The sequence below is a fragment of the Neophocaena asiaeorientalis genome, unplaced genomic scaffold (genome assembly GCF_003031525.2).
Source record: "Neophocaena asiaeorientalis asiaeorientalis breed wild unplaced genomic scaffold, Neophocaena_asiaeorientalis_V1.1 scaffold45, whole genome shotgun sequence".
Lineage (NCBI taxonomy): Eukaryota > Metazoa > Chordata > Mammalia > Artiodactyla > Phocoenidae > Neophocaena > Neophocaena asiaeorientalis.
This window is the reverse complement of record NW_020174642.1, coordinates 7,380,970-7,395,577: the sequence shown is the minus strand read 5'-3', so window position 1 is coordinate 7,395,577 and position 14,608 is coordinate 7,380,970. Positions and strand designations below refer to the sequence as shown.

The 14,608-nt window shown below is 42.2% G+C and overlaps 1 pseudogene; it reads left to right on the top strand.

Moving 5' to 3' along the window:
• The first annotated feature begins 294 nt into the window (after positions 1-294).
• On the top strand, positions 295-750 carry LOC112408676 (ORM1-like protein 1 pseudogene; annotated as a pseudogene).
• Positions 751-14,608: the final 13,858 nt, after the last annotated feature.

Genomic DNA, 14,608 nt, shown 5'->3' with positions numbered 1-14,608 from the left:
ATGGCTTTGTTCTTGTGTGAATCTGTAATACCCAGAGACTCTTTTGTATATTGGGCATAAGAGGGTTTCACAGTCCTTAGATTGGAGGCAAATTGTCAGAAAAATTCTCGGAAGAACTTAGGTGGAGAGGGAAAAATCTTCAGCTCCCAAATTCTGTGGGGTAAAAATGTGTGCTCCCAGCAGCGGAGTTGACGCTGTGCCGAGCCAGCCGCCGGGAGTGGGGCGGCGGCTTCAGTACTCATGAAGGAGTGATTTGAACTCTGAACGCTCTTTATGGACACAACACTACGTTAAATCGCAAACGTGAATGTTGGAGTTGCCCACAGCGAGGTGAATCCAAATACCCGTGTAATGAGCAGCCGGGGTATGTGGATGACATATGCTTTGGGAGTTGGCTTGCTTCATATCGTTTTACTCAGTATTCCTGTTGCCTGGACCTTAACAAATGGTATACATAATCTGGGGATGTATGTATTTTTGCCTGCAGTAAAAGGAACGCCATTTGAAACTGCTGACCAGGGTAAAGCGAGGCTCCTAACTCACTGGGCACAACTGGACTATGGAGTACAGTTTACATCTTCACGGAAGTTTTTCACAATTTCTCCAATAATTCTATATTTTCTGGCAAGTTTCTATACGAAGTATGATCCAACTCACTTCTTCTTAAACACAGCTGCTCTCCTGAGTGTGCTAATTCCCAAAATGCCGCAGCTACATGGTGTTCGGATCTTTGGAATTAATAAGTGTTGAAATGTGTTTTGAAACAACAAAAATGTTTACAGCTACTGAGTTTTCTGTAAGGAAGGAATGGGTACTAAAGTGCACCGTTTCTGTGATAATGTGAAATGAGAGGCAGCTACATTGGAGAGCCAATTGTTGATTCTTCATATGCTGTTTTGAAGTGTAGATTCTTATGAGAAGGTGCCTTTGTTAATGCATCTGGTATCCTTCTGTAGAGAGGCTTCAGAGGCAGGCTGGGCAGGCCCAGCTTATAAGTTAAATGGCTATAAAGTAAAGGTGTAGTAGATAAATCCAAGGAAATAAGAGATTTATAAGAAACTAAGTCCAGCTAAGCTTATAATGAATGGGCATTATGTTAAGAGAAGAAAATGTTTAATCATTCAGTCATGGTCAGTTTAAGCAGAGTTACATGTAAACCAGAATCATTTCTTTACAAGTTTATTATAGATTGTTTTTATTACCATGCATATTCCTCTTGTGTTATATAAGAGGATATATATCTTCTTGTTTTATACAAACCAATTCCTACCTCATGAATATACTTTTTTGGTTTTACAGGCTCAATATTGTGTTGATAGATGAGTTCATTTTTACATTTATTAAGTTACTGAGTTCATGAAGGTCCACCTTCACGACTGATTGATGATAGAAGATAGGCACCTTAGAAGCAGCCTCTGAGTCAGCCTTCTAATTTTGGAACAAAGTGGGTTTTGCTGCCTTTCCAGATACAAGGCTGCTAAACTAATTAGGAAAATAATTTATTTCTCGTAATTAAAGTATATGGTAACTTAAAGGTCTGCTGATTTGGTTGAGCAATCTAATTGTTGAAGTCTGCCATTCTTTAGCGATGGAAATTTAAAATGGACAACTACATAGCCAACCTGTGATCTGGCAGAAACTGCTTCTCTAGCAATACTATCAGAGTAAATAATGGAGTCTTTTTTTAGCAGGTCTGCCGTAAGAGATAGCATCTTTTCTTAGTCATCCTGTTCTCAATCTCCATACTTCGTCCATTAACATTTTGCCTGTCAATACATGAGTCTTAGTATAGATAACTCAGAATGGTAACTATTTCCAAAGCAGCAACCATATTGAATCCTTGTGACTTAAGAGAAGCTTTCTATAGTTGCTGACATTAATGGCAAGAAATAACTATATTCTACTTTGAGAAATAAACATGTCAAAAAATTTTTCTGATATGTGGCGAAACTGAAAAACCTAGTAACATTTGTGAGCAAAATTGAGTGAAAAGAATTATAATACCAACTTAAAAATCAATTTGTTTCAAACTGACTTTTGGGGGTAATGATCATTGTTTTGTATTTCAAAAGTATTGAGTTTAGAAATCAGTTGTATGATAATGCCTTTGTATGTTTGTCTTTTCTCACGTATTTTTAAATAACCAGTAATCTATACCTTAATAAATTTTTCTTTGGTGTAAAAAAAAAAAAAAATGTGTGCTCCCTGTTGGAAATCCACTTTTTACAACTGAGACACTTGCCTTGGGGCCCTGGTGTGATTGGCAGTGATTTCTTCATTACGTGATGGCTTCTTCAGGTACTAGTGAACAGATCACATTGGAAAAATAGATTTGGGTAATTTCATACAGCCACAACACACTTGTCCCCTAAAATAAGACTGGTTAAGTATATTATGGGACATCCATCCATACAATGGAATGCTACAAGGGGTGTGCCTCTTATGTACTCATGACATGGTTCCAAGAAAGAGTGTTAAATTACAAAGGAAAGTACAGCAAGTCCCCTACATACGAAACTTCAAGTTGCGAACTTTCAAAAATGTGAACGTGTGTTCGCATGGCCAATCACGTAGGTTAGTTCCTGTGTCTGGTGTACATGGTCACGTGCGTGCGTCCTCTACAAGTGGTTGTGCTTTTGTGTACTTTACTGTACAGGACTGTATAGAGTACAGTAGTACAGTATCTTTATTTCAAGCTCAGAACCTGTACCATCAACGTCAGGCGTGAATGACATTGCAGCCTGCCCTCTGTCTCCTATTGCTGACACTCTTCAGCTCTACCATCTCCCACCTCCTCTCCGTCCTCCAGTCAGTAACTCTTCTTGCCTGTTCACTTGATGCCAGCCCCCGGATGCCCGCTGTTGTACTGTACGACCGCATTTTTCAAGATAATATACTGTAAGATTTAAAATGTTTTCTTTGTTTTTTTGTGGTTTTTTTTGTGTATTATTTGTGTGAAAAGTAACATAAACCTGTTACAGTGCAGTACTATAGAGCCGATTGTGTTAGTTGAGTCCCTAGGCTAACTTTGTTGGACATACGAACAAATTGGACTTACGAACGCGCTCTCAGAACAGAACTGTGCAGAATAGGGTATAGGGTATGCTACTGTTTGTGCAAAAGGGGGGGTATCCATTTGTTTGTATTTGCATAATAATCTCTGAATATTATTAGATAGAAGGTAATATGTAAAACCACCCACTAAGTGTGGAGGTTTGTTGGATGGGGCAGGAGGGAAACTTCTTATTTGTATACCTTCTCACACTTTTTGATAACAGGCAAGTATTACCTCATCAGACATGAACTATGTCTAAAAATAATTAAAAACCTAAAATAAAATCCAGATGAAAAGCAGCCCAAATCCTTTTCACTAAAGCCCCTTTTGCTTTTTCTAGACAAGAAGGAGCCCCGCTGAAAACGAGACAGTCCTGCTGTTGACGTGAACGACCTTTTAGTTTTAATGGACGTCAGATTTTCTGACTGCATAACTGTGATACATGCAAAAAGGTACGCACTAAAATTAGCTGAGGTTGGCTCAGCAAAACCAACCTTTATGGATCCACGTTGCGTCTCATTGGCTTGGTTTTAGCAAGGAAATACACAGACCCAGTGTTCAGAACTGCTGGATCCAGGGTGGGAGTTTTACAGTTTTCTTTGGACAGGTTTCAGGGGTTGTGAACATTCTTGGAGAGAGGGCCTGAGTGTGCAAATCCGTTAGGTTAGACCCCAAGGCACCCCCTTGTTTAGCCCGTCCAATTCCCCGGGAAGGATGTAGTGCCAAGCGGGGGCAGGTACTTAGCCGACTGGGGTGACAGGATTGCTGTGTCTCTGGGGAAGCTCTCAAGGAACAGCAGCTAAAGAAGGTAAGTGACGTTTTCAGTGCAGGCGTGGTGGGGATGGGTTCTGGTGATGTCTGAAACCTAGCAGTAAAGAAAAGGATTTTGGGTCCTGACAAAAATGACCATTTTCACAAATGAACTTATTTACAACACAGAAATAGGCTCACAGATTTAGGAAATAAACTTCTGTTTACCAAAGGGGAAAGGTGGGGGGAGGGATAAATTAGGAGGTTGGGATTAACATATACACGCTACTATATGTAAAATAGATAGTCAAAATCAACAAAGACCTACTGTATAACACAGAGAACTCTGCTTAATTTTCTGTGATAACCTATATATACATGGGAAAAGAATCTGAAAAAGAATAGATAGACGTATATGTATAATTGAATTACTTTGCTGTACACCTGAAACTAACACAACTTCAATATAAAATAAAATTTTAAAAAATGATCATTTTCAAAATGTTTCAAAAATCACATGATTCTCATATGGTTACATAGTGAATATACATCAGAGTTTTAGTTTAATTAATGAGGAGACAGAGGTTTGAAACATTCCCCCTTTTCTCAAATATTCCTGCTGTGCACCAGTGAGTGTCCAGTGCCCACAAATGGCAAAGATGGCCATCAGGACAAGTCCAAGCCAAGTCAACCTGTCTGGGCTTCCTTGGTGTCCCGCCTGTGTGCCGTCCCACCTGTGTGCCGTCCCACCTGTGTCCCCACACTCAGAAGTGACCTGCTCTTGGTTTACTGCTCAGTTGTAATTTCTTAAATGGGGGTCCCATGTTTTCACTTTGCAATGGACCCCCAAATTTTATAGCCACCTTGCACTTAACTCATTGTACCTGGAACCAGAGTTCCATGATAGCTTTTTTTTTTTTTTTTTTTTAATTAACTGTGTCAGGTCGAATATGCTTTAAAACAGAGGTCTGCTCTTCTTGAATTTTATTTCATTTTAAACGTGCTCTAAAGATTGGTTTTCTGTAAGAGGCCATCTGTCTACTCAGGAGTAGTTTTGTACAATAATCCCTGATAATTAGCTCATAATCTTTCCTGGAACGAGATGTTTGTTCTTAGGATAAGAGGGGCCCGGGAGCCAGAAAAACAGAGCCCCATCTAAGGTAAATGAAACCTGGCACTATCGAGTTATTCTATTAGAGGTACTGAGTGTTTAAACAGCTTTGTCATCAGAGCTGGCTGTGTGTTTAGGTTTGAACTGAAGTAGAACCTTTAGTGTGATCGGTAGAGCTACCAGGGAAAAAGTCTTCTATTTTTCTTGGAACGTGTGAAGAGTTTTAATTTCAGAGAGTGTGTTGGGTAAGCATTTGCTCTTTCACTTGAGAGTACGTTGTGTGTAGTTTTGTTTTTTTTTTTTTGCGGTACGCGGGCCTCTCACTGTTGTGGCTTCTCCCGTTGCGGAGCACAGGCTCCGGACACGCAGGCTCAGTGGCCATGGCTCACGGGCCCAGCCGCTCCGCGGCACGTGGGACCCTCCTGGACAGGGGCACGAACCCGTGTCCCCTGCATCAGCAGGCGGGCTCTCAACCGCTGCGCCACCAGGGAAGCCCTGTGTGTAGTTTTGAAAATGCGATGCCATGTCCTACTGCAGGATTAGCCCTCAGTTTTACTGAGGATATGTTAAAACAACAAATGCTTCTATTTAAGCAGGAATATTCTAAAGGAACGGCAGGACACTGCCTGGGGAGCAGCCCTGTGTTTTAGACTTCCTGCTTCATCAGGGTGTGTCGGGAACAATTGTGCAGAGAGTTACAGTTTTAAAACCTCCAAATGAATTTTTTCCTTAAAAAATTTAAAATTTATGTTCTTTTGTTTTATTCTACTATCTTCCCTTAGCCTCTCTCTGCATGTTGGAAGATAAATAACTTCCCACTTCAGTCTGAAAGCTCGAAGTGTTCCTTTTCAGTGTACAGCCATGCGTATTGTGGGATCCACATTCGGTAGACGATATTGACATCGTTAGCCTATTAACTTTAACGTATACAACAACGTCATATGAATTCTATATAATTTTAAGGGTGGCTTTTATACTGGATTATAAAATTATAAATATAAAGTCTATAAAATAGCTTCATATATATATATATATTAGATGATTTTTCTTTTCCTTTTAGCAGTTCATGTTTACAGAAAAATTGAGTGGAAAGTACAGAGAGTTCTCATATACCATCTCACTCCCCCTACCCCCCATTTCCCTGTACTGAGCATTTTATATTAGAGTGTTATATTTGCTACAAATGATGAGCCAATATTGATCATTATTTTCTTAAATTTATTTTTTATTGAAGTATAGTTGATTTACAACGCTGTGTTAGTTTCTGGTGTACATCAAAGTGATTCGGTTATATAATACATACATTATATATACACATATACTATATATACACATATAGCATGTATACATATATAATATCTATGTATATGTACACATACATATTCTTTTTCATTATGTTTTGTCACAGGATATTGAATATAGCTCCTTGTGCTCTATCATAGGACCTTGTTGTCTATCCATTCTCTATATGATAGTTTGCATCTGCTAATCCCAAACTCCCAGTCCATCCCTCCCCCAGCCCTTGGCAAAGACAGTACTGATCATTATTATTAGAACAAGTCCCGGGTTTGCATTAGGGTTCACCCTTTGTGCTGTACATTCCATGAGTTTTGACCCATGTAGAATGACATGAGGTATCATGACAGTATCATACAGAATAGTTTCACGGCCCTAAAAGTCCTCTGTTCTCCACCTATTCATCCCTCCCCTCCTACCCACCCTGAACCCCTGACAACCACTGATCTTGATACTATCTCTATAGCTTTCCCTTTTCATAATGCCATATCATTGGAATAATATAGTATGCAGAGTTTTCAGATTAGATTCTTTTGTTTAGTATAATGCATTTAAGGTTCTTGCATGTGTCTTTTTGTAGCTCGACAGCTCCTTTTTTAAAATGGCTGAATAGTATTCCATTGTACGCATGTACCACAGTTTGTTTATCCATTCACCTATTGAAAGACATCCTGGTTGCTTACAAGTTTGGTGGCTTTTATGGCTGCCTGGTGATTGGGACTTAGTGCTACCCACCAACCCCTTGTTCTAGGGTTTCCTCGGACTTGTAAGAGATGAAATTTCCAAGGAGGCAAGCCACGAATTAATCAGATGCTTCACTTCAATCAGAATCAGGCTTTCTGCCAACATCTGTTTTGTCGACAGCCCCCATCACCACAGGATCTGGCCTTGGAGCCAGTTTTTCCATCTGTATTTGGAAATATTGCCCATCTTCTCCCTGGCTGGGTGGCCTGTCATATATTCCAAAAACAACCTCACCTCTGTCATCTTTGATGTTATCCTTGGCTAAGTATTCTGAAGGCCCCACGCATTTTCATCCATGCCCTTCAACTACCGTGTTCGTGTTCCTCCCCCTTTCTTGGTTTCTTGGAACACGGCACATACTATTTCATTGCTGCTCTAATCATCAATCATTTCCACCTAGTTACAGAAATGCCTAACATTTACTTCTTGCTCTTAAAACTTTAATGTTACTTTGCTTACAAACTTATGTTCTCTGAGCTGGAATACAGCCATCAACGACTAATATTTTAAAAGGTTGCCTGGTTTATTTTTTGTCCTCAGTAATTTTTGTGCACACAGAGGCATCTCTTTCTTCTGTCAGAGTGCAAATGAGTCACTGCTCAGCTTCCACTGTAAATGTTGAATGGTTTTTAAGTGCATAGTGAAAACGATGATCTCGGAGGCTAGGTGTTCTCTACACTGACGATAAATTGATAAACAAATGGGGCGGGAGGAAGACTTTCTTCCAGGAGGATGCTGACTTGATAAATGAAATGCAAGTGTTGCAGTTGTAAAAACCATCAGGTTGCATGCATCATGGTAAACACTGGTTTAAGCAGAAACATCAGTGGATGCTAAGTCGTGTGTGTGTGTGTGTGTGAGTGTACATGTGAGTTAGTCTCCACACGGACTGCATAGATGACTCATTATTTGCAAGGGGGCAATAGAGACAATACCGTGCACGTGTCAGACAACACCTTTAACTGGGAATTAACATCCCAGTCGAGGGCAGATGACGCCGGGCGCCTCCAGATGGGGTGCCCCCAGGAGGATACAGCATTCCATAGGATGCATCGAGCTGGGAGGCATGGCCTGAATCTAACCAAGAGGAAACATCAAACAAACCCAAGTAGAGGGACATTCTGTAAAATAACTGGCCTGTGTTCTACAGATATCATGAAAAACAAGAAAAGTTGAGCTGTTCAAGGAGATTTAAAAAGGCTAAAGGGGCGACAACTAAATTCTGGACCAGATCCTGTATTAAAGGGGATCAAATGCTACAAAGGACATTATTAGAATAATTGATGAAAATGGAATACGGACTACAGATCGGATAAAAGTATTGTGTCAAAGCTAAGTTTTCTGAGTTCAGTGGCTTTCCTGTGGATCTGTAAGGGAATATCTATGCTCCTAGGAAATTACTACTTTAGTATTAAGGTGCAAAGGGCCATGAATATAACCTATTCTAGAGTGGTCCAGAAAAAATAAATAATAATGTGTGTAAAAGTAGGTTTTTGTGCGTATGTACGCATACAGGTAGACCTCATTTTATTGTGCTTCAAAGTTATTGTGTTTTTTTTTTACAAATTGAAGCTTTGTGGCAAGGCTGCATGTCCGTCAGTGCCATTTTTCTAAAAACATTTGCTCATTTTGTTTCTATGTCACGTTTTGGTAATTCGCAAAATATTGAAGAAGTTTTCATTATTATTGTATTTCTTAGGATGCCCCGTGACCAGTGATCTCTGATGTTACTGCTTATGACTCACTGAAGCCTCAGATGATGGTTAGCACTTTTTAGCAATAAAGTATTTTTTAATTATATAATTTTTTTTAGACATAATGCTATTGCACACTTAATAGACTACAGTATAGTGTAAACATGACTTTTATATGCACTGGGAAACCAAAACATTTGTGTGGCTTGCTTTATTATGATATTTGCTTTATTTTGGTGGTCTGGAACTGAATTTGCAGTATCTTTGGGGTATGCCTGTCTGTATGCACATATTTTAAAAAAGGAAAGAAAAAACAGAGCAGGTAGGAAGGAGTGGAGCTATTGGGGGTGGGAGGGCATGGGCAGGTTGCAATAGTCAATAGAGTGGTGGAATAGTGTCCTTGGGCTGCCATAGCAAGCAGTGTGGCTTATCACAACAGCAATGTATTCCCTCGTAGTTCTGGAGGCAAGCAGTCCAAAATCCAGGTGTCCGCAGGGCCACGCTCCCTCTGAAGGCTCTAGGGAAGCCTTGCCTCTTCCTTGTCTCTTTAAGCTCCTGGTGGCTCCAAGCAGTTCTTATGTTGTGACCATGTCACTCTGATCTCTGCGTCTGTCTTCTTGGCTTTCTTCCCCTATGTGTCTCTCTGTGCATCAAATCTCCCTTTCTTCTTACACAGACACCAGGCATTGGTTTTAGGACCCACCCCAAATCCAGGATGATTTCATCTTGAGATTCTTAACTAATTACATTTGCAGCATCCCGATTTCCAACTAAGGTCACATTTACAGGTTCCACGTGGGCATGGATTTTGGGGAGGGGAACTATTTGTTCCACTACAGGGTAGGCATCAATGAGAAAATAACATGGAAAGAAAGCTTAACGGAGGTGAGGGGGTGAGCCAGACAGCTCTCTGGGTTAAGTGTGCTCCAAGAGGAGGGGTCAGCCGGGACCGAGTCCCCAAGAGGCTGTGTGGCTGGGGCAGAGGCAGTGCTGGGTGGGGGGTGGAGCTGCAGAGGGACAGGCATCACGGAGGGTCCTGTGGACCATTATAAGGACTCTGCCCTTAACTCTGAGTGAACTGGGGGCGGAGAGTGACACCAGGTAACCACAGGTGATGAGAACAGGAACAGGAACTGTCAGGAAGCTGGTGTGCGAATCAGGCGTGAGCTGAGGGTGGGCAAAGGGCCAAGACACTGAGAAATGTTTGGGTCCTGGATATGGTTTGAAGGATGGGTCAGCAGGGTTTCCTGTCTAATTAGAGGTGGGGGGGGGTTGGGGGTCGGGAGAGCGAGGGAAAGGAGAGTAGAGAACAACTCCAAGGCCCTTGGCCTGAGCAACCAGAAGGCTGAGGTTGGAGTCGAGGGAAGTGGGGAGTGGTGGGGCAGTAAGTTTGGGTAAAAAGAGCTCAGCTTTCAGTGCACTGGTCGGGAGATGCAGGGGTTGAGTTAGCTGGTGAATAAGCAAGTCTGGAATTTGGGAGGGAGATCTGGGCTGGAGACATAAATTGGTGGGTGGATGGCTTTTGTCCATTACTGGCTTTCCCCAGATGTTAGTATTTTGGGTGACAGAAGGAAAAGGGGTGGGGAGAGGATAGAGGAAGGAAGGGGAGTAAAGAGATTGCGGGGAAGGTAACTGGAGTTGGACAACCTCACACAGGACCCACGACTTGGGTTTTATTGGCAGACGTGGTGTGAAGGTGAGAAGAAAGGGCTTTGGAATCAGACAGACCTGAGCCTCTGTTTCCATGGCTGTGAAACGGGGATAAATCATCATCAACATCCAACCCTTGAAGACCCTGGTGTGAGTGAGAACAGAGGTAGAACACTTAGGTTCTGTTAAGACAATAACAGTAGCTGGGCTTCCCTGGTGGCGCAGTGGTTGAGAGTCCGCCTGCCGATGCAGGGGACGCGGGTTCGTGCCCCAGTCCAGGAATATCCCACATGCCACGGAGTGGCTGGGCCCGTGAGCCATGGCCGCCGAGCCTGCGCGTCCGGAGCCTGTGCTCCGCAACGGGAGAGGCCACAACAGTGAGAGGCCCGCGTACCGCTAAAAAAACAAAACAAAAAAAACAACAGTAGCTAACGTGTCATGGTTCTCACTATGGGCCAAACTCTGAGCCCTTTGCCTGCGTTCAATCATTTACCCTCACAACAGCTACAAGGTAGGTTGATGATTATTCTTGCTATTTGGGAGCTGGTCATTCTGAGTCACAGAGAGGTTACGTGCCTGAGTTCACACAGCTGGTAAGAGGTGGTTCTGGCTTCGCTCAGGCCATCTGCTTCCAGCACCTACGTTCTTCACCTACACAGCTTCTCTGCCTGTGTGCTTGGCATGGACTAAACGCTCAAAAAGTACTCCTGTGTCAAGTAAGGGGCATAACGGCGAGTATCGGGAATTATAAGAAAAGGGGTCCTGGGACAGCCAAGCTGAGAGAGCGACTCCCATAGCTTTCTGCATTCCCCCCACCGCCTCCCCGGTAGCTATGAAGCTGAAAGGAAATAAGCATGAATGTCAGGCTAAGAGATGAGAAGGAGGACTCATTCTGTTCTGCTGCCTTAAAATATTTCAGCAGATCAGCTTGGGGGCACTTTTCTTCATATCCTGTTACCTTTGGACAACGATTTTCTTTATTTCTCTTTTCCTGAATTGCCTATCTCCCTTTGATTTTAATCTTGTGTGTGTGTGTGTGTGTGTGTGTGTGTGTGTGTGTGTGTAGAAGAGAATCATGTAATATTTATTAAATAATTTAGTGTTCAACAGCCAAGGGCCTGGAAGGCAGGATCAGGGGGGGTCAGGGTCCCTCTGGCTCTGCCGCAACCCTGCAGGTCCCAGGGCGTTTGCCCCTGAGGTCGGGGTTCCAGGTGGGCAGCTGCCCTGGGCTGTCGTGTGTGTGAAGGCACATGTGATATATGGGTGGTACCACCCCCAGCAGAGAGACAGCAGGCGAGGCCGTGGTGTTCCTGAAGGTTTCCCGACCAAGGAACGGCTTTGAAGATCCATCTCACACTAATGGTCACAAACTGCATGGGTGAGGGATCTACGTTGGAGATGAAGCTGATCAAAAACATGTAGCAGACAAATGCGACCCCATGTCACTTTGTGAATGTCGCAGGGCAGCCGAGGGGGACGTACCTTGCTCCTGAACACATAATAATTGTTTGGGCTGTTTCCTAACCTCGGGGCTGGCGGAGGGTGATGCTAAAATAGATGCAAAAATATTAATATGCCACCATTCCTAACATGAGGAAAAGAAATAAAAGGGACCCCATTCCCAGAGTCTCCTGGGGCCATTTATGGACATGGGCAGTGCCCTCTGCCGCTTCTCTTTTTTTTTTTTTCCCCTCTCACAAAGTGTTGATATTCCTTTTATAAATAAGTTCCTCAGTATAGAGGCGTCAAACACAACGACCTTATCAAAGACATGTAACAAATATCAACAATTTACAAAAAATATGCACAATGTCCTCAAACACATGAAAAGAATCTCAAACTTGATTCAAGTAAGAGAGATGCAATTACAACCACACCAAGATACCATTTCTAAACTGATAGATTGGTAAATCCAAAGGTTTGTCAACACACTCAGTTGGTGAGGATGTGAAAACCATGTCCTTTCCCACACTGCTCACAGGGATGTGAAATGGTATGGTCACTGCAGTAGGCTTAATATTGGCTTCCAAAGATCTCAGGCCCCAATCTCTGGAACCTCTGTATATTACCCTATATGGGAAAAGGGTCTTTGTAAATGTGATTAAATTAAGGATCTTGAAATGGGAAGGTTATCCTGCATTATCCAGGTAGGCCCTGAATGCAACCACAAATGTCTTATAAGAGAGCCCCTGCCTCTTTTCTTAAACGGTTCTAAACAACTGCCAAACAAAGTAGCATCAACCACAAACCCCGGTTTATTTTTCCGAGAAGAAAGTCATAAAATCATTGGGAAGCAAGTGGAAATTCAGAGAATTATAAAGAAGAAAATTAAAACCACACGCTCTTCCGTCACTGTTAACGTTTTGGCATATTTCCTTCCCAGGCTTTTTTCTGTGTGTATGTGTTTTGATGGTGTTACAAAACGGTACATTTTTGTTTCTCACATTTTAAACTTATTATCTTGTGATTGCATTCAACTTTGAAGAAATGATTGTAATTAAAATCACCTTTATGAACATGATTTTAATTGATCCCTATCATCATATTGTATCTTATGCTATCATAATTGATATTAACAGTTTAATACTGTTAGTCTGTTTCCAATTTTTTTCAGAACCAATTACGCTGCAGTGAACACCCTGGCAAATAAATCTTGGTGCATAGCTCAGATTCCTTGCTTTGGTTCGTGGTTCTTCAACTTTCCTTCCTAACCCTAAAGTGAATCTAATAGCAACTTGGAGGTCTTCATTTTTTTCTTAAAACGTTATATGAATTTTATCTTCCCTAGAGTGGACTGGCTTATTTTAATGTTAAAATAATGCTTTCAATTACTGATCACTTAAATGACCTCTTCTAGCCTTACCCCCAAAGCCTTTCAGTACAACAGATGTCCCACAAAGATGTGACCTGGGGACCCTGAGGTCTCAGTTTCACACCTCAGGGGACAAACGTGCACCAGACTGAGAAACAGACCTCAGCAGAGAGATGCAAAAATGGAATTGCAGGGTTAACGGGTGGGAACTTTTTAGAAGTTCTTATTCACATTGCCATTAAAATAAATTCTACGTGTATAAAAGTTAAGTATGAAAAAGGAATCACAGAAGAGTTAGAAAGTGCAGATGCATACTGACTGTTCTCAGGGTACAGGATTTCCTAGATCTAGAAGCAAAGATACAGCATAATGAAAAAAATGAAAGGATTTAACTACATATCCAAAAATGACATCAATGAAATTAAAAGCTAAACAATAAACTAGGAATCTCTATTTGCTGTACATTTGTATCATATATGTATCTATATGTGTATATGTGTGTGTGAGAAGCAGTACCCATCTCTTTACTAAGGATCCCTTTCAACAGAAATTAAGCCAACACCACCCAATGGAAACACGAGCACCAAGCTACACAGATATTCACAAGAAGAGATAGAAATGACTAATATTCATAAGAAAAGCAGTCAGCAACCTCACTAGCAATCAAAGAAATGTTATTAATACAAAATGCCACTCTCAACTAATGTATTGGCAAAGATTTAAAAAAAGGCCAATGGGCAGGCCAGGCTGGGGATGAGTTCTCCACCCAGCATTTTCCTGTACCTCTGCTCTGAGTGTAATAACTTAGTCCTTGTCTCCTGCCCAAGCCTGGTGACTTCTGGCTGTGTTCCTCAGCTCCCGTTTTGCCCTGCCTCTTTTTCCCCCAAACCCAGATAGAAACAACTTCACCTTCATTTAAACCCCTGTCACCTGTGTCTCTGACGCTCTTAGGTAGCATGCACTATTTTACTTGATATTATTAATACTGAAAATAGCTATGGTTTTTTATACTTTGGAAATAAATAGCATTATGTTATTGGATCTATTCAACAAATACCTTTTCTGAGCCCATGCCCTGCTCTGTGTGCTGGGGATGCTGCAGTGAACAGAACAGACCTGGTTTCCTTATGTCATGGTCTGCTGGTGGGGGACACAGATACTAAGCAACCAGATACGTAAAAGACTAGATGTATGGTTTCAGTAGGGGTGACCCCAAGAGAAAATTAAGAGGCAAGACAAGAGGGTAATGGGCCATGGAGTCGGGGGGGGCACGGAGGCATTTTAGCTCAAGGTGTGAGAGAAGGTGGCATTCGAGGCGAGACCTGAATGCAGGGAGGGGACACGTCATGGGAGAACCTGGAAAGTACCTCCAGCAAAGGGAGCAGCTGTGCCAAGGCCCTGAGGCAGGAACAGGCTTGAGCAGTTCCAGGTGCAGGAGGGAGGCCAGTGTGGGTGCCGGGAAGTGGTAGGAGGTGTGGGCAGGCAGGTGGCCAGAG